The sequence below is a fragment of the Dendropsophus ebraccatus genome, chromosome 11, assembly GCF_027789765.1.
Source record: "Dendropsophus ebraccatus isolate aDenEbr1 chromosome 11, aDenEbr1.pat, whole genome shotgun sequence".
NCBI lineage: Eukaryota > Metazoa > Chordata > Amphibia > Anura > Hylidae > Dendropsophus > Dendropsophus ebraccatus.
Window position 1 is genome coordinate 58,681,852 of NC_091464.1, and position 19,245 is coordinate 58,701,096.

The window sequence follows — 19,245 nt, forward strand, 5'->3', positions numbered from 1 at the left end:
TACTCCCATCACTCAGCACGCTATCATCACAGCCTATTGCAGCATCACCCATTGCTCTGCCTTATCCAAGTCTGCCTTCTACCCGGTTGCATCCGGAGAGACTGTTGCTACTAGTTACCATCGTTATAATAAATACACAACTACCGTTGTTTCTGAACCTTGGCATTGGTGTAATTATTGGTGCCCTGACTAAGGACAACGAAAAAATCGCATGCCTAGTCTCCGCTCGGTCAGGTTCCTGCTGCTTAGCTGCATCCCCTCGTGCCATAACCGTGACCTAACATCTGGCAGGCAGCTACCCGGGATCCTACCCGGTACTACCATCTACCACTACTCTCAGCGGAGTGCCCAGCGCAACTTACCAACCAGTGACAGATGATGCTGGTAGAAATGGGGGTCAAGCATAATGGAAAATCACTACCCAATCTGTATTATAGCCGTATTATACTGAGAGTAAAGCCACAGCCAGAGAGACAGCTCTTCCCATAGAGAACATGGGATCACTCGGCTGTGCCAAACATTACTGTGTATCCGGAGGCCGGTGGCTGGAAGGAAGAGAGTTAGGGCCCTATTACACAGAAAGATTATAGTGCAAAAAATGTTATATTGTTCAAATTTAAAGTGTCAATATCGTTATAACCTTCAAAATCTACAGTAGATATGATATTAAGCAAGTTATTTTTTTTTCATCACGCTGTAAAACAAAGCTGAAAACAGGAAGTGCCATGTTCTCCATGATAACTAAAAAAAAAATTACTGTAAATTGCAGACTTGCTTTATATCACATCTACTGTTGATTTAGATTTTGAAAGTTATAACGACAGGTTCACTTTAAGCAGTAATCTTTCCATGTCTTTGCAGGCAGCGATCAAACAGCTAATTAAAATTGGTTTGTATATTGTTGATCGCATCTTTTGACCTGATCATAAAATCATTGTTAATTGCTTGCAAATCTTGCGATGTATGTGCACGTCATTCGTTTGTTCGTTATCAAAATTGTCTGTATACAAATGATTGTAATTGCGATCATAGCTGGTGACTATCATTCTGTGTATTATGGTGAATGATTTCAGGTAAATTGCAAAAGCGCTTGTTTGCAATCATTAATCGGAGAAAACAAAATTGTGGGGGGGGGGGGGGTCCACAAAATGACACCTTTAGGGTCTGTGTTTCTTAGAGGTCACCAGAGGACCCTATACTAAAACCCAGTATACCCATGATACTCAAGTTACTTGCTATACTTTGTTATAGGTATAAAATGAGAGCAGCTGCCTTATGACAGCCACTCGTTTCTCCATGATTCGGCAAAGCCACTTCCTGCCGCACCAAAATTGGCAGGAGAGGAGGCGATATGTTAATGTGACCTTCCCCGCCCATGGCCTTGATATGCATAGATACATGGCTTGTAAATCACAGCAGGACGGAGAACTTGGCATATCCCTGGTTATTACAGCTGTGGGAGAGTTTGCTATGGGTTTAGTCAGCAACACCTGCTGAGCTGCAAGTCAGAGCAGGCAGCAGATTGTAACCACCCAAGAAAAAGAGGGTTTGTCCAAGAACAGTCACAATTTCTTCACAATGTTCTTCTGCATTTTAAAGGGCTGCACAATGAGCATTAATAAAGCTGTCAATGGCTTCTTGCATTGTACTTGTTTTCTTTATGTCACTGCTACAGCTGAACAAAAAGTTAATCAAGACTCTCCCTAATATTTCATACCCTTTACATCCCCCCCCCCCATGTTGGCGCTATTGTTGAACCTAGGGCAGTTTCTAGGTCTTTTCGGCAACAGGGCGAATCTTCATAAAAGCACCCCAACCCACTCATTTCAGCCCTGGGGAAGGAAGGGGGCTTTTATCAAGATTTGGGTTACTAGGATAGGCATAGAGCAGTGTTGCACCCCTGACAAATAATGTTCTACTGAATACAAAAACCTCATTCAGTGACTCACAGTTGACGTATTCGTTGATCTGAGATGTTCTTTTTTCCTCTCTATCTGTCCCAGACCACCATGATGATTTCTTGCAGCTACAATTTGTCTCTTCAGAACCTGCCAGACAAACATCTTAGACTCCACACTTCCAGCAACTTACTTCCCTTTTCCCACCATAGGCTCCCAAACTATAGTAATTCTGCTGTTTGGTGCACTAAAGTCAGTAGGTATGTGGGTTGCCCCCTGTATGTAGGATCCCCTGCTGTGCCCCATATAGTTATAATGCTTTCCCTGCTGTGCCCTATATAGTAATAATGCCCTCTACTGTGCCCCATATAGTAATGATGACCCTGCTGTGCCTCATATAGTAATAATGTCTTTTGCTGTGCCCCCATAGTTATAATGCTGCCCGTGGTGTGCCCCTTAGTAATAATGTCCCTCTGCATTGCCCCTACAGTAAGAATGTCCCTCTGTATTGCTCCCATAGTAACAATGTCCCCCTGCATTTCCCCATAGTGCTGTGCCCCAACACATAAAAAAAACATTATACTCCCCTAATCCTGCAGGCATGGAGCCAGCCTTCCTCTTTTCTGTCTTCTTCTCTACTCTCCAGCCTGTCAATCGCCTGAGGGATCCCCCAGCAGGAGCAATGACATTATCACTGCGTCTGCTGGAGGATCCCTCTGCAGAAGAGAGTGGCTGATGTCTGAGGTGAGATCTGTGGGGCGGTGCTGAGGAGAGGGTCCGGGGTCCACTGTACCGCGAGGGGGGACTGCCGCGAGGGCTTGCTGATGCCGTGAGTACTGGTGGCCGGGCGCTGCAGGGGATGCCGATGACTTAGTCCGGGTGACCGGGTGATGTCGGGCCCCTAGCTGTCAGTGCCTCGTGCGGTGACCCAGCCCACCCAGTCATAGAAACGGCCCTGGCTGAACCCAGAGCAACCTTTTGAAACTTTTAGTGAAGACCAAGCCAGGTGGGTAGACTGCAGGGTAAAACTGACCCATGGCCAAAATCTATGGAAGGAAAGACCTCCACTATCATATTGTTAGAAGAACCTAAGTGGGTGGAGGCTCCAAATCAGAAATGGGGAACCTTCAGCTAAAGCTTTGGCTGTCCAGGCATGATGGGAATTGTAGTTTTGCAGCATCCGGAGGACCAAAGCTTCCAAATCTTTGCCCCAGGGCATATTCCCTGTTTGTCCTCCCTTTGGTTGTTGAAACAACATTGGGTTATTAGAGACCAGGTTAAAGGAACTTCACTGTAGCTGTTGGTGAGGTTACTTATAAGTGACGTGATTCCAGGGGGATAAAGTACAGGAGGGAAGGAAACCTTTGACTTGTTTGCAGTTTTTCCCGGCATGGTCACTGGACAGTAAATTTCCTAATGGGGAATTCCCTGCCTGAAGTATCTCCACCCGGGATAATGATTAAGGAACACGTCACTAATCCTGGATGACCCGGCGCACATCCTTATAATTCACAGACAGCCCACTGTTATTATTATTAGGAGGTACATTATGGATGGTACTGTGTATGGTGCAGTTTTTTAGGAGCTGCTTTAGTTAACTTTAGACTTACATAAGCCCATGTGTGCAGCATCCTCTCCATCTAGTATTCTAATGTGACCACCACTGGCTGCCTTTGCTTTCAGAACAGGTATTAGAAGAGCGCTGTTCTCAGAGGGTTGAGATCTCCCACTGATCAGACATCTATGGAAATATCCCTTTAACATACAATACATCATAGGGCAAGCCTATCCATCACTAAGCAGAATTCCAGAATAGAAACAGAACCCTGCACCTTCCCTTCCCTGAGGCTGCAGCTCAGCAAGAGGCGGCCATTACATCAGGAGCTCTCCTCCCACTCATTTCCCTATAATGGTGATGAATGGCTTATTATATGAGCATGGGGCATCTCCTGGGGTTGGGGCGAACACCCAACCCCACAACCCCCTAGGACAGCACATATTCTTACACTACACTGTGCACCTCATACATATATATCTATAAGACATTGTGGTACATATATGATAAGGGCCCCCCTATGTTGCTCATACTTCAGGGGACCATTAGTATCAGCATGGTTATCTCTGTAGAATGCATACCCTTGGTATGACTGTTGGTGGTCCAAACAGTTGGCAGAGACCCCCACCAATGTAGTGCATAGAGAGTAAGAGAGCTCCAAAGCAAAGAAACCATATGGACCTTCATAATGCCATAATGAGAAGTATATAGTCAGGACCTACTGACCCTCATATACACATGAACACTTCTTGGCAAGCACATATGTATTTTGAGATGAAAAAAAAACAAAAAAACTGCTGTCAATCTTTTCTGGTGGTGGCTTATCTCCCCAAAAACATAAAATATCATTCATGTTGAAATCCATCAATCCTAGTATGTAGCATCTGGGTACATAACAGGCTTGATCTGCCTCTATAGTACATAGATTAGTAAGAGCCAGGCTGGGTGTACAGCTATCAGCTTAGTGTCCCCGTTTATTTCTATGCATGCATATGGGCCCCCTTGTTCTTAGTTATGTAAGCTCTTTACTGCAAAGTCACAACTATTTGACATTCACCGTGACGTCACAGGCCGGGGTTCGTGATGAGTAAGCGATCATAGAATGTTTACATTGCTGCAGCCGCTCCTCTAAGCTGTAATTATTTACATATCTGCAATGTGACTCCTGCCCGGAGCTGTGTGTGTACAGACGCCAACAACCCTCTATATTAACTAATTACCAGGTACAACCATCCAGGATTGTCTTACTCATCCCAGAGCCCTGACCAAAAAATAACATTACAATTAAATGTGCAATTCTTTTAGATAAAGGGTATATAAATAGAGAATTAATCTACATAAAAGCGCAGTCACTGTGTACATGCATTATATTACTTATCCTGTGTTATAGGTTATACACGTATTGACTGGTCCAGCCTCACACTCAAACACACCGAACCAAACACACCGCTGGATTATGCCCCACACGTGCAAACTGGATTTTCCCAAAAACACAACAATAATAACACTATCAAAACTTAACTAACAATAACTAACATAACTATACTCTACACTAAACCCCTAGTCCGGTTGCGTTCCACAAAAATTAAATAAATACACAAATAAATACATACATGAATATACACAGATCCCTACACCAAACAACAAAACATTTTTATAAAAAATTTTTTGGGCGCTGAGCTGGTCCCGCATCCCATGCCCCCAGTACATGATATCAGATGTCCATGAACCAGCCCAGGATTTTCTGTTTATACCAAAGACCCCCAAAACCCCCTCCCCCCCTATAACCCACCACCCAACCTAACACTAAACCCCAACACAAAAATATGCAAACTATATACACAAATAAACATACTAACAATATACACAAACATACACAGTAAACCATAGTGGGGCTTCTCAGCCCCACACACAGCCCGAAAGCCCAAGTTCAGCGCCTGCAAGTCCTATGTTTCAATACAACTACAGCACAAAACAAAAGACTAATGTGCCAGCATCAGCCTACCACCACCAGGAGAGGAGACGCAGGCTAAGGCACCTTAAAGGTAGAGCCCCTCCAAAGACAAGAGGCCCTACCAGCCCCCAGCCTCTCGTACTCCAGAGAGCGCACCTTTACCAGGTCACCGAGTGTGCCCCTAACCACCTCATCCACAGGGAGGATTTTACTCTGCGTCGACGTGCACTCCATGTGTGGTACCTGACCACTATGCTGACTAGGAATAAAGTGCTCCGGTGCCAGCCACCAAGGTTTCTGAATGCTCCATAGGGCCATTCCACATAAGAAAGGGGGGACAACCTGGGCCACCCAATGGAGGCGCCCTCCTTGTAGTACACCTCTGTATTAAAAGGAACAATGAAGCAGAAAATGCTCCATGCTTTCCAGCATGCCTCCACACTCCTCCCGGGGACATCCCCGATCCTCAGAGCTCCTGCACTTCAGATTGTCCCTCACTTACAGTTTCCCATGGAAGCAGCGCCAAGCTAAGTCCCAAAACTTCAAGGGGATCCTGATGGAATTCAATAGGCCCAAACCAACCTCCAGATCCCGACTTGGGCAATCCTTGAGCACTAGCGGTTTTTGAAAATGCGATGACAGGACCCTATTGTCAAGGAATTTCCTCGACAGAGTACTAATCTTCCACATCCCCAAACCCCACCGACGAATGACCTTCAGAACCAGGGTAGCATAAGCCGGAAGATGCCCGTGTGGTGTGCGGAGATCCTTCACTTGCCCTCATGTCTCCCATTCCTGAAAGTAAGGCCGATTCGAGACTCGAGTCCAGAGCGGTTCGGGCAAAATGCAAACACTGCCCAGATATACCGGCAAAGGGAGTAAGAATGTTTTGATCAAGTTAACCCTTTCCCTGAGGGTCAAAGACACTTCCACTGATCCACCTTCTGAGCGGCAGTCTTAAGCCTGCTGTCCCAGTTTTGTTTGGGGTAATCCCCTTGGCCGAATTCGATGCTGAGCACTTTTGCAAACTCCTGGGGCTCTGGAAGGGTGTCCGGGAGATCAAATCCAGGATCTCCACCTCCCAGCCAGATACTCTCACACTTATCCTGGTTTATCTTGGACCCAGATGCCTCCGAGTAGCACTCCACCTCTGACATCACACACTGCACCTCCTCTTGCGAGGAGACAAATATAGTGACATCATCGGCGTACACTACCACCATCAGTGTTGAATCCGACACCGCCGGGTGCATTTTCACCCCTGCCAACGGTCCACAATCCTACTAAGGAATGGATCAATTGCAAACATGTACAACAGTGGGCTCAAAGGGCAACCCTGATGGACACCAGACCCAACCTCAAAAGAGTGGCCAATCCAACCGTTCACCAGTGGAAAACTCTCTGCCCCTGCATACAAGGTCTTAAGCCAATGAACAACCCCCCCCCCCCCCCCCGGCAGGCCATATCTCAGAAGAACAGACCAGAGGCACTCGTGGTTAATGCTTTTGCCTGATCCAAGGACAGCAAGTACCCCTTCCAGAGACCTGCCCTACCCTTTACCACAGCCTCCCACACTAAAGGTACTGTGGCCAGGAACAGAGCAATGCTGGGCCCCCGAAAGGAGCTGGGGCGCAAACTTCACCAGCCGATTAAACAGTACTTTTGCCAGAATCTTTCTGTCCACATTGAGAAGCGATATGGGACGCCAATTCTCAATGCGGGACGGGTCTTTACCCTTTGACAAGATGATCAGGGCTGACCTCCTCATTGACCTTGGCAGAGTGCCCAAGGAGAGACACTCATTAAATACCTCAGTCAAGAGGGGTACCAACAGTGGCGGATTAAATGTACCCTGGGCCCTGGGCTGTCCACCCAACCTGCCCCCCCCCCCGGTCAATCCGCCCACATTATAATCCACTACTGCCCCCCCCATGCTGTCCCCAATAAACACTGCCTACCTCCCCTCCCTTGCTGTCCCCAATAAACACTGCCTGCCTCCCCTCCCTGCTGGTGCTGGCCCAAATAAACATGATGTGCTGCACAGAGGATGTCAGGAGAGGAGGGGGCTGATCTTATAGGGGAGGTCACAGCTTCCCAGCAGCACAGAGGATGTCAGGAGAGGATGGTGCTGATCTTATAGGGGAGGTAACAGCAGCACAGAGGATGTCAGGAGAGGAGGGTGCTAATCCTATAGGAGAGGTCCCAGCAGCACAGAAGATGTCAGGAGAGGAGGGTGCTGATCTTATAGGGGAGGTCACAGCAGCACAGAGGATGTCAGGAGAGGAGGGTGCTAATCCTATAGGAGATGGTCCCCCTTTTCCCCCCTTATAGATGGTCCCCCTCTTACCCCCTTATAGATGGTCCCCCTCTTCCCTCCTTATAGATGGTCCCCCTCTTCCCCCCTTATAGATGGTCCCCCTCCCCCCTATAGATAGCCCCCTCTTCCCCCCTTATAGATGGTCCCCCTCTTCCCCCCTTATAGATGGTCCCCCTCTTCCCCCCTTACAGATGGTCCCCTTCTTCCCCCCTTATAGATGGTCCCCCTCTTCCCTCCTTATAGATGGTCCCCCTCTTCCCTCCTTATAGATGGTCCCCCTCTTCCCTCTTCCCCCCTTATAGATGGTCCACCCTTCCCCCCCTTATAGATGGTCCCCCTCTTCCCCCTCTGTGCACAGCAGTCAGCAGATAACACAAAAAAACAAAACAAAAAACAAAACACAACTCACCTGCCATCCGTTCCCCCGTCGAGCCTCTCGCCTCCTGGTCTGTCCCCGGCTGCCGGGGTAGTCCCGTCCTATCCCCAGCAGTGCACGCATCAGAGAGCTCCCCGTGCGCCGGAAGTCACAGCCACAGGCGCACGGGAAGCTCTCTGATGCGCGCGCTGCCGGGGATAGGACGGGACAACCCCGGCAGCCACGCATCAGCCGGGGGACAGTACAAGAGAGTCAGTGGCGGATATTAATGTGGGCGGCGTGGCATGGGCCCCCCGGAGCCTCGGGCCCCATGCGGCCGCCCAAACCGCTCACATTATAATCCGCCACTGGGTACCAAAGTGTCCTTAAAGGTCTTATAGAACTCAGATGTTAAGCCATCTGGCCTGGGTGACTTGTTGAGGGCAAGACTATCAATAGCCACCCTGACTTCCTCTTGGATCATCTCTGTCAAAACATCAAGAGAGGGGTCTACCCCTGGTTCAGGGACGGTTTCAGTCAAGAAAGCTAAAGCTATCTCGATCTAGATCCTGCCTTCCCAAGAGGTGAAAGGATCTGACGACCTCCAGGATTCCTCATCTGGACCTTTTCAGGGATCCTGTACTATCAATCAGTCCTGAGACCATTTTACTACTCACTGACATCTTGCAGTTTCTGTAAGGGTCGGGTGAGCGGTACTTCCCGTAGTCCCTCTCAAAAACCAAAGATACGTGTCTATCGTACTGGCACTTCATTAGCAAGGCTTTCACTCTGGAGATATCAACACTACTACCTCCAGTCGAGACAAGAAGTTTGTTCCTCAGGCCCTGGTACAAGCGATACCTGCCCAGAATCCTCAGGCTTGAGAGCTGGCGGAAGAATCTCGCAACCCTTTTTTTGAACATCTCCCACCACTCTGACTTACTGCTAAAAAGGCCCAGGAATGGTACCTGGCTCTGAAGAAAATCCTCAAAGCACTGTCTTATTTCCGCTTCTTCCAAGACGAATTGACCTTCCAGTAGCCTCTACCCATCCGGGGGGGTCTCTGTAACATTCCGAGAAAACAAAATTAAACAGTGGTCGGAGAACTCCACCTGAACAACGGAAACCGCTGAAGAGACAGCTTCATCCTTTCAATAAAACCTGTCTATCCTGGACCTACAACTACCCCTATGATAGGTGAATCCCGCGTGGCCTGGTGTATGCCGGATGTGAACATCCACCAGGCGAGTCTCACTAGCTATACTATTCAGGGCGACGCTATCATAAGTCAGCTTGTCTCTGCAACCTCCCCTATCCTGGGGCCTCGTGACAGCATTGAAGTCCCCTCCAAAGACCACCTGCCGACTTGTAAAAAGATAGGGCTTGATCCTCATAAAGAGACACTTCCGATCCCACTTGGACTGTGGACCATAGATGTTAATAAGGCGAAGTTCCTGTCCCTTCATGAGGACATCTAGAATCAGGCACCTCCCTATTTCTAACTCAATAGCCTGTCGGCATTCTACTGCTGCGGAGAAAAGGACCGCCACCCCGCTATACGGCTCGGCCGCAAGAGACCAGTAGGAGGGCCCATTCCTCCACTCTCTCCTGGCTTTAAATATGGATAAAATGTCTGTTAACCTGGTCTCCTGCAAAAAGAAAATTTGCCCATTAATATGGGCAAAATAATCATAGGCCGCAAATATAGCCGTATCTGATTTAATGCTGGCTACATTAATGGAAGCCAGCGTCAATGGAGATGGTGCCGCCATAATGGGTGATTGAGTTCAATGGGTTTCTTCTTCCCACCCCCTTTCCTACTCTCCTCACACTCCACGTCAGAAGAACTCTTAACCCCTTTTAGTGATACTGAAGTGTCCATATCACCAGGCCTAACAATATTACTGTTCTCGTCCCCAGACTCTGGGCCAGTCCCCTCCCCTGAGAACATAACTTCCCCAGGAGAAAAAGACTTGGCACCCCCAGGAGGCTTTGCCCTCCCCCTCCAAAGAAGAGGAAGAGATGTCGTCGAGGGCTTGGAACTGATTGGAAAGACCGATCAGAGGGGAGTAAGTCTCACCTTCCTTTGACACCTGTGACAGAGCTTCGGCTGACCCTGGTAGAAGATCTGGATACAATCTCTTCCGAGGATGGCAAAAGATGGAATATGGGTAACCGTATTTCCTGAACGTACCACAAACGTTTAGGCCCCTGACCAGATGCCAAACTTATCCCTATTTTTTGTAGAATAGCAATGACCTCACCATGCCACCCTAACCATGTCATGATATCCACACAACTTCATTTTGGCGACACAATGCCTGCATGTCAAAGTCCCGCCAGCCGGGCTCATTCTTTATCAATTCATAGTTGGACTAGAAGAGCTCAAGCCCCTCCGACCGAACAAAACTGACGTCGAACTCGGGTGTACCATAGGGATGTATCAAAGCATAGATGTCAGTTGCCTTGAGGCTGGGTTCACACTACGTATATTTCAGTCAGTATTGTGGTCCTCATATTGCAGCCAAAACCAGGAGTGGATTGAAAACACAGAAAGGCTCTGTTCACACAATGTCGAAATTGAGTGGATGGCCGTCATTTAATGGCAAATATTTGCTGGTATTTTAAAACAACGGCTGTTGTATTGAAATAATGGCCGTTATTTACTGTTATGTGGTGGCCATCCACTCAATTTCAACATTGTATGAACAGAGCCTTTCTGTGTTTTCAATCCACTCCTGGTTTTGGTTGCAATATGAGGACCACAATACTGACTGAAATATACGTAGTGTGAACCCAGCCTAAAGCTTATCCTCAGCAGGAGCTCAACCACCTTGGTCCTTGAAGGACATGTATCACTGCCCCTCCACCGAAGACGAACCACATTCCTATGGAAACCACCCTGCCCGGCTGTTGTAAGGGACCCCCTCCTCTTTGTTCTCGGAAGGCAGCAAGGCCATGCCTTTCTATCCAGTAGGATAGATCAACTTCTCCTTCCTCTAGGGGCCGTCACTGCTGGGGGTGCAACTGGACCAGTCCCTGCACCTATACTACCATCACCACCTCCCCCAATAACATTGTCTCTAGTAACTTCCCCAATCCCCCCATAACATCACCATGACCCCCAATAACAACATTACCACACCCAATAACATTACCCCCAGTAACATTTCCACCACCTGCAATAACATTGTCCCTGATCACATCATTCCCACCCCCAATAACAACATCATCACCCCCCATAACACTGTCCCTGGTCACCTCACACTCCATCACCTCATCATTCATACACCCCACACCCCCATCCCCTCCCTCATTCACACTGGCTGGACCAGTAGCAGATGCAGCACAGGATGAAAATGATGATTCTTTTACTCTTACTCTTGAATTAGTAGCTATCCTTTTTGCCTAAGCATCCCGGGGCACTAGAGATTGGACAACCTCTGCTGGCCATTTAAGGGATCGGACAGCCTGCTTGCCCGGTCTAGAGGCCATCCCAACTCTGTTCTTTTTAGTGCCCTTCGCCTCATCAGCAGTGTCTTTAGCATTGTCCAAGTGCCGCTGATCAGTGGGATCAACGGCACCAATACAAAACAAGATTTCCCTGTTTGTTATTTTTTCTTGGCCCGTCTTATTGGGAGCGTCTGGAGCCACCGCAACTACCTCTGGCACTGAGCCACCACCCCCTCCCACAGGGGAGCGAACTACAGCACCAAAATTCTTCCCCTTTGCCCATCGTTGGGCCGCCCTCACTGTCATGCCTTCCCTGCTCCATCCCCGCTACTACAAACAAGGCTGGAGTTTAGCGCCCTTTTTGTATCTGTATTCCCCCCGCACCTTTGCACCGAGTCCACTACAGAACACGGGCTGGGCTGGTTAACTGGGCTTGCACAATAAACCGACCCTGCGTCCGGCTCAGGGATCTCAGGGAGAGGGGTGTAGATGAAACTCACCACTTCTTGCTGCTTTGTCTTGGTCTTTGCCTTCTTTTTGCCCCCAGGTGCCTCCTCTGGGAGTTCATCTCCAAACACAAAGTTCTGAGGACACACTGGGAACTCAATCATCTTGATCTGGGCCATCAGTGCCCCTCCCTGGCCGCTGCTGTCACTGTCCTCCTGAGTCGGCAGGTGTCACCACTGGTTGCTGTGCAGGGGACCCACTGTACGGAGCCTGCTGGTGTTGTTGCAGGCTGCCAGGTGGGTCTGGCTGTTGGTCTTCATCCATCTCATCATCGTCATTGTCATCATCATCATCGTCCACCTTGCTCTCAGGTTGCAGCCCCATCAACTTTCTCTCTCTGTTATCAGCCATCTCCCTAAAACAGTCATCATTTAACAGTTTCTCTTTAAATCCACCGCTCATCTCCCATATTATCTTTTTCCTCTCCTTCAAATCTTTAATTTCCACTTCAAGTCTCTTTACCTCTGCCTGGATCTCAGACTTCGTCTGTAGCCTGGTTAGCCCTGGCTCAGGCGTAGTGCAGTTCCTCCTGAGTCTGAGAGACTTGCTGGCTTCTTCATACTCACGGAGGTGGCTCATGACCCGGGAGCCATAGGTGAAAAGAGACTCCCAGGCCCTCTGCACTCCCCAGCCTTCCTCACCGAGGTTGGCATCACCCCTGTGAGTACTCAGCTTTCTTTCAGAAGTACCTGGCTATCTGCTGGTGGCACTCTGCTTTCCTGAGGTGGATTCTTCCTTTTTGGAAGCCTTTCGGTTTCATCGGTTTTCCAAAGCCTCAGTGGGGAGAGTAGGAATGGTATTACTGCGACTCCTGGTGGAACGACTCAAAATCCTCAGGTGTACATGCCGCTTGCTGGCTTCTCCTGCTCCCCGGCGGCCTACCACGGGAAACAGGAGCCAGGACCTCGCCTTCCTCGCTCAGGCCTGGAAACCCGCTCCCTCCCTGGGGAGGAGAGAGCAGGCCCAGGGGCACATCTTGCCTGCTTGGAGCTCAGGAGCAGCAGACTTGCACAGCCTCTCAGAGCAGGAGTACACCCAAAACTAACTGGAGCTGCAATCACCACTCCAGGGCCATTTGACGGTTGTCTTTTTGAGCGCAAATATTGGATGTTATTTGGGCTCAAAAACACAGCTGTTAAGCAGCCCAAAAAGATGTTGTGTGGTCTAGGCCTATTACTGTGTCCCCCATCTCTGTGCAGGTACATTCACCCTGTGAGGTCAGTGAGAGGATTTTCAATAGTACAGGAAACCTGGAAAGACACAAACTCATCTTATCCTGTACAGATCCTAAATTAAATCCTGTAAATGTTTAAGGGTGCGTTCACACCACAATTGTGCCTTCTGAGGCATGGATAAATTGGCACACTGTCAAAATCTGGATACCAATGTACAATGAGACTATATTCGGGTCATTTCCAGCACGTATACCAGTCTTCATACCAACTCAAAGGTCAGACCTGTATAGGTGCGGGAAATCACTGATCACTACAAATGGTAGCGAGTAGCTTCTGCCATGAGTCATGGAGGTCTGTCCGATGATAACAATAACTGCAGGGAAACTGGGCACATGTTGCAACCATTCCCTAGAGTTTTGATGTTCTCAGGCTGCTCCCCCATATTACAAATGCTATATGATTGTTTACTTGGTATGCCTTAGTTGGGCCATGTATATGTACAACCAGCTTATTCCCCTCTCCCTACTATGGTGGATTCTGATAAAGTTTGGCCACAGGTATAGGATAGACATAGGCCATGCTGGTGTCACATGTACCAGGTACCCATGTAGTGCTGACCCAGTCCTTGCAGTTTATGTAATAGTCAGAGAATGTCCTTGGATAGTTTTCATATGATCTTCATGTAACTATTTGAGGTGAGGGATATAAATAGTGCAGATGTGACGCTGTACATAGATGGCACGCTAAGTCAGTGCCACAATCTACATTTACCATTTGCTGGGATCCTAAATGTATAATTATATGTGTGACATTCTTCTGAGATGAGTAATATTGCGTCTAATGTTCTTTCACAACCTATCCTACATCTTTTTTATTCCTCCCACGATGCTCTGGACAGGTGAATAGATGACGTTAGAGAATGACCTGGAAGGTATAACATAATGGTGCTTAATGTAACCCTCCTGAGAAAGAGAGCATATACAATTTATAGACAAAAGTATCTATATACCCCCACATCAGGCCCAAGGAGCTAGTAGCACATCCCATTTTATTTCTTTATGCAGTAACATGGAGATGGCAGGTATAACAGACTCCATTCTTCTTCAGATTTTAGAGGTATTTGTGGGAATTTTTGCCCATTCATCTAAAAGACATTTTTGAGGTAAGGACACTGATGTTGGCAAAAGGTCGGGCTCACAATGTCCAGTTTAGTTCATTCCAAAGGTGTTGGATGGTGTTGTGGTCAGGGCTCAGGTTCTTCCAGATCAGACTCTTCCTCCATACCTTTATAGACCTCGCCTTGTGCGCTAGGGCAGGGACAGAAAAAGGACCAAACCCAAATTTTTCGCACAAAGCTCAAAGCCACAATTGTCCATAATGTCTTGGTGCTTAATCATTAAGATTTCTAGAGTTAGGTTGACCCCTAAGAACCCCCCCCCCCCCCCATAGTATTATCCTGCTCCACTAAACACTACCGCTGGCACAATACACTTAGACAGGTAACATTCTTTTGGCCTTGACCAAACCCAGATTCATCCATAAGAAACCAAATCGTCATTAATTGTTCCATAATTATTTGAAAATCTTTCAGTATATGTACACATTCTTTGTTCTTTACTACAATCGTTCGTAGAGTATCCGAACGATTGTAATTGCGATTGTAACCAGTGTCGGACTGGAGTGCTATGGGCCCACCTGGGGAAATCATTCTTGGGGCCCACCATACTTATCTATGGTAACATTAATAAGGCTCCATTAACACGGCGTAATATGGGGTAGTGTGGGGCTGCAAACCATTGCTAATCAGCAGGGCAGGAATATATAGAGATATGCGGCCGACAGCAATGATTATTACAGCCGCACAAAAGATCAAATCAGCCGACTATGAGGCGTTTGCTCGCTTGTCAGTCGAACTCTGGCACTTTTACATGGGCCAATCATTGGCTAAATAGGCTTCCTGGGAGCGCTTGTTACCCATAATTAAGGAAAAAATTGGTCAGCTCTCCTAGAACACTGTTCACACTAGGCAGGAGCACGTTGCCATGGCTGAAATTGCAAACACACAAAAACACAGAAAAATGCAACAGCTCACCGCAACAGCAAGATACAGACCCACCATAGACATGAAAATAATTAAAAGCAGCCCCCCCAACTGCCCAAAAAATTCCCACAAAAATAATGAGTCTCTTGGTTACTATTTGCAAACAGCGTAAACTGCCTCACCACGATAAGGTGGACTCATATCGAGGCAGACCCTACACTGTATGTACACTATGGCCTCTCCATGGCGTATAATACGCCTATGCTCTGGGCATGCAAGGTCCGTCTAATACCTGCAAAATAATTGCATCACCTGGGTGAGACAGGTGGAGTGCACGACCAAATAGAGGCAGCCACTCCCCCAACTGGAAAACAGAAAAAAAAGGAAAAAATTGGTCAGCTCTCCTAGAACACTGTTCACACTAGGCAGGAGCACGTTGCCATGGCTGAAATTGCAAACACACAAAAACACAGAAAAATGCAACAGCTCACCGCAACAGCAAGATACAGACCCACCATAGACATGAAAATAATTAAAAGCAGCCCCCCCTGTATCTTGCTGTTGCGGTGAGCTGTTGCATTTTTCTGTGTTTTTGTGTGTTTGCAATTTCAGCCATGGCAACGTGCTCCTGCCTAGTGTGAACAGTGTTCTAGGAGAGCTGACCAATTTTTTCCTTTTTTTTCTGTTTTCCAGTTGGGGGAGTGGCTGCCTCTATTTGGTCATGCACTCCACCTGTCTCACCCAGGTGATGCAATTATTTTGCAGGTATTAGACGGATCTTGCATGCCCAGAGCATAGGCGTATTATACGCCATGGAGAGGCCATAGTGTACATACAGTGTAGGGTCTGCCTCGATATGAGTCCACCTTATCGTGGTGAGGCAGTTTACGCTGTTTGCAAATAGTAACCAAGAGACTCATTATTTTTGTGGGAATTTTTTGGGCAGTTGGGGGGGCTGCTTTTAATTATTTTCATGTCTATGGTGGGTCTGTATCTTGCTGTTGCGGTGAGCTGTTGCATTTTTCTGTGTTTTTGTGTGTTTACCCATAATTAGCCAGTATAATTGGGCTATGAGACAATTTTCTTTGCATGATAACACGGTAAACTTAGATACAAAGGTCATACAGCTACTAATAACACCAATATATAAAGAGCAAATATCCCCACACATATTACCGCCATACTGTTACTGACCAGATCCTGAATACCAAGACTGATATTACAAATAATACCAGTATACAAGGGGGAAATATTATCACCATACATATAACCACCATATTGTTACTGACCAGATCCTGTATACCAAGACTGATATTACCAATAATACCAGTATATTGGAGGGAAATATTATCACCACACATATTACTGCCATATTGTTACTGACCAAATCCTGTATACCAATATAACCAATAATAACAGTATACAAGGGGCAAATATTACCGCCACACCACAACCATCACCACCATATTGTTACTGGCCAATTCCTGTACACTATGACCAGTATTACCAGTATACCAGGGGGAAATATTACAATGATAGGTCTTTCTAGATGGCTCTCCAGTAATGGCTTATTGACAGGCTATACAGCCAGACTACATTTTTTACCATTATCACAGTTTTTATTTGCTGCCGATAACAAATTATAAGTGTGGGAAAATTATTGCTGAATGGACGATACTGCATTATAATCTACTACCAAATGTCTTTTTGGCTTGTGTATTTTTGGCTTTCAGCAACAATTTACACAGAATTATGTCATGGTGCTATAGATGGAACCAATGGTTGCATTTGTTTTCATGATCAGCAGTTTTACCCCAGCGAACATTCCTGTCCTGTAAATTCCAAGAACGGTCGTAATTGATAATTAACATCCTTGGTGCAGGAACTGACAGAGTGGGGAAAATCCAGCGATTAAGGAAATATGTAGGTGGATCCTGAAGGCTGCCAGGCAACAAGAAACATCAACTGGTGGATGGATGAGGTCATATGGATGACTGGGTCCCAATTCTGGCATTTCGGATGTATTCACCATTTACCATATAGCTGGTTGCCCATGGACTGGTCCAGGTTGTAACCTGGTGCCAAATGACAATTTTAGCCATGCTCTGGGTGTCCCATACAGCAAATGTCACCGCTAATCTGGTATTCTTATTCAGTATTTTCATACATATTATTTACTTCTGAAACTAATGGACAGTTTCTTCCAACAGACTCATGATTACAGGAATAGTCAATGTATAAGTCAGTGCTTCAAAACCTTTTCCACCTCAGGGCACCCCTTGGGAAAAAAAATAGCTCGGGGCACCCTTACCAAGTAATGTTCTACAAAATACAAAATAACGTCATTCAGTGACTCACAGGTGACGTCTTCTTTGATCTAAAGGTGTCACTTTTTCTTTTCCTCTCCATCTGCCCCAGACCACCATGATGATTTCATCCAGCTACTTTTCAGACCCTGCAAGACAAACATCTTAGGCTCCGCACATTTCTAGCAACTTTCTTCCCTTTCTCTCTCCTATAGGCTCACAAACTGTAGTAACTGCGCTGTTTGGTGTTATGTGCAGTAAAGCGAGTAGGTATGTGGATTGCCCCCCTGTATGTAGGATCCCCTGCTATGCCCTTCATATAGTAGTAATGCCTCCTGCTGTGCCCTCATTTACTAATAATGCCCCCTGATGTGCCCCTTATACTAATATTGCCCCCTGCTGTGCCTCCATATAGTTATAATGCCCCAGTGCTGTGTCCCCATGCTATGCCTCACAGTAATAATGTATCCACTGCTTTGCCCCTGGTAATAACGTCCCCCATGCTGTGCCCCCCATACTACTAAGCCCACCACTACTACTAATACTACTAAGCCCACCACCTTCTCTACACACCTAACCCAGGCTGTGTGGATGTAGGGAGCAGCTTTTCGTTTTCTTCTGGCTCCAACTCGTGAGCCACAGGGACTGATCCTCCGGCAGGTGTGATGATGGCCCCCAAGGTCCCCGATCTCACTCCTTTGGACTTCTATCTTTGGACCATTTGAAGGCTATGGTGAAGATCCAGGATGTGGGGCACCTCAAGCAATGGATACAGGAGGCCCGTGGTAGCATTTCTTCTGCGGTATTGCTCTCGGTGTCAAGAGTGAGAGAAGAGAACGTTAACAATTCCACACAATGGGAAGCACTTTGAGCACATGCTTTAGTGGGTTACTGTTGTTGCTCCATGTCACAAACCTGTCAATAACTCGATAATGAATAAAGCTTTCTTGTGCAATTCTCTATGTGTTCTAAACACACAGTTATATATTTTTGTAATGTGTTTTAATTGTTGGAAACAAAGTTTCCGCCAGAGCTGTCCTTTAATTCTTCCTTTCTTCCTTATTAACTCCACATCCAGTCTTCCTTCCTTTTCATGTGCTTCCTTGCTTCTAAATCCTTCCTTCCTCCTTTCTTCTGCTATGCCTCTACAGCTATCCTTCCATCCACCATGCCTCTACATCCATCATTCCTCCCTAATTCCTTCCTTTATCCTTCTACATCTATTCTTCCTTCCTTTCCTTCACCAACCCTCTACATTCACCCATTAATGCATCTATCCTTAACTTCTTACACCAACCCTCTACAGCAGTGATGACTAACCTTGACACTCCAGCTGTTGCAAAACTACAATTCCCATCATGCCTGAACAACCAAAGATATGGCTTTGGCTGCCCAGGCATGATGGGAGTTGTAGTTTTGCAACAGCTGGAGTGTCAAGGTTAGCCATCACTGCTCTACAGCTATCCTTTCTTCCACCATCCCTCTACATTTATCCATCCCCCTTAATTCCTTCCGCCATCCCTCTACATCTATCCTTCCTTCCACCAACCCCCTACATTCATCCATCCTTAATTCCTTCCACCATACTTCTACAGCTATCCTTCTTTCTTTCCTTCTCCATCCACCTTTCCTTAATTCCTTCTGCCATCCTTCTACATACTACATTAATTCAAAATTTTCTTCC

General features: G+C 46.9%; 1 long non-coding RNA gene across 1 annotated transcript in view; it reads right to left on the reverse strand.

Annotated features, from left to right (window-relative positions):
• The window catches only part of LOC138767303 (uncharacterized), a 22,697-nt gene extending 4,299 nt beyond the window's left edge, over positions 1 to 18,398 (reverse strand). Inside the window, exons 1-2 of the long non-coding RNA XR_011358785.1 lie at positions 18,135 to 18,398; positions 17,614 to 17,710 (exon numbers count right to left, since the gene is read on the reverse strand). This is a non-coding gene — a long non-coding RNA (uncharacterized lncRNA). The remainder of the gene's footprint in view (positions 1 to 17,613; positions 17,711 to 18,134) is intronic.
• Between the last annotated feature and the right edge of the window lie 847 nt (positions 18,399 to 19,245).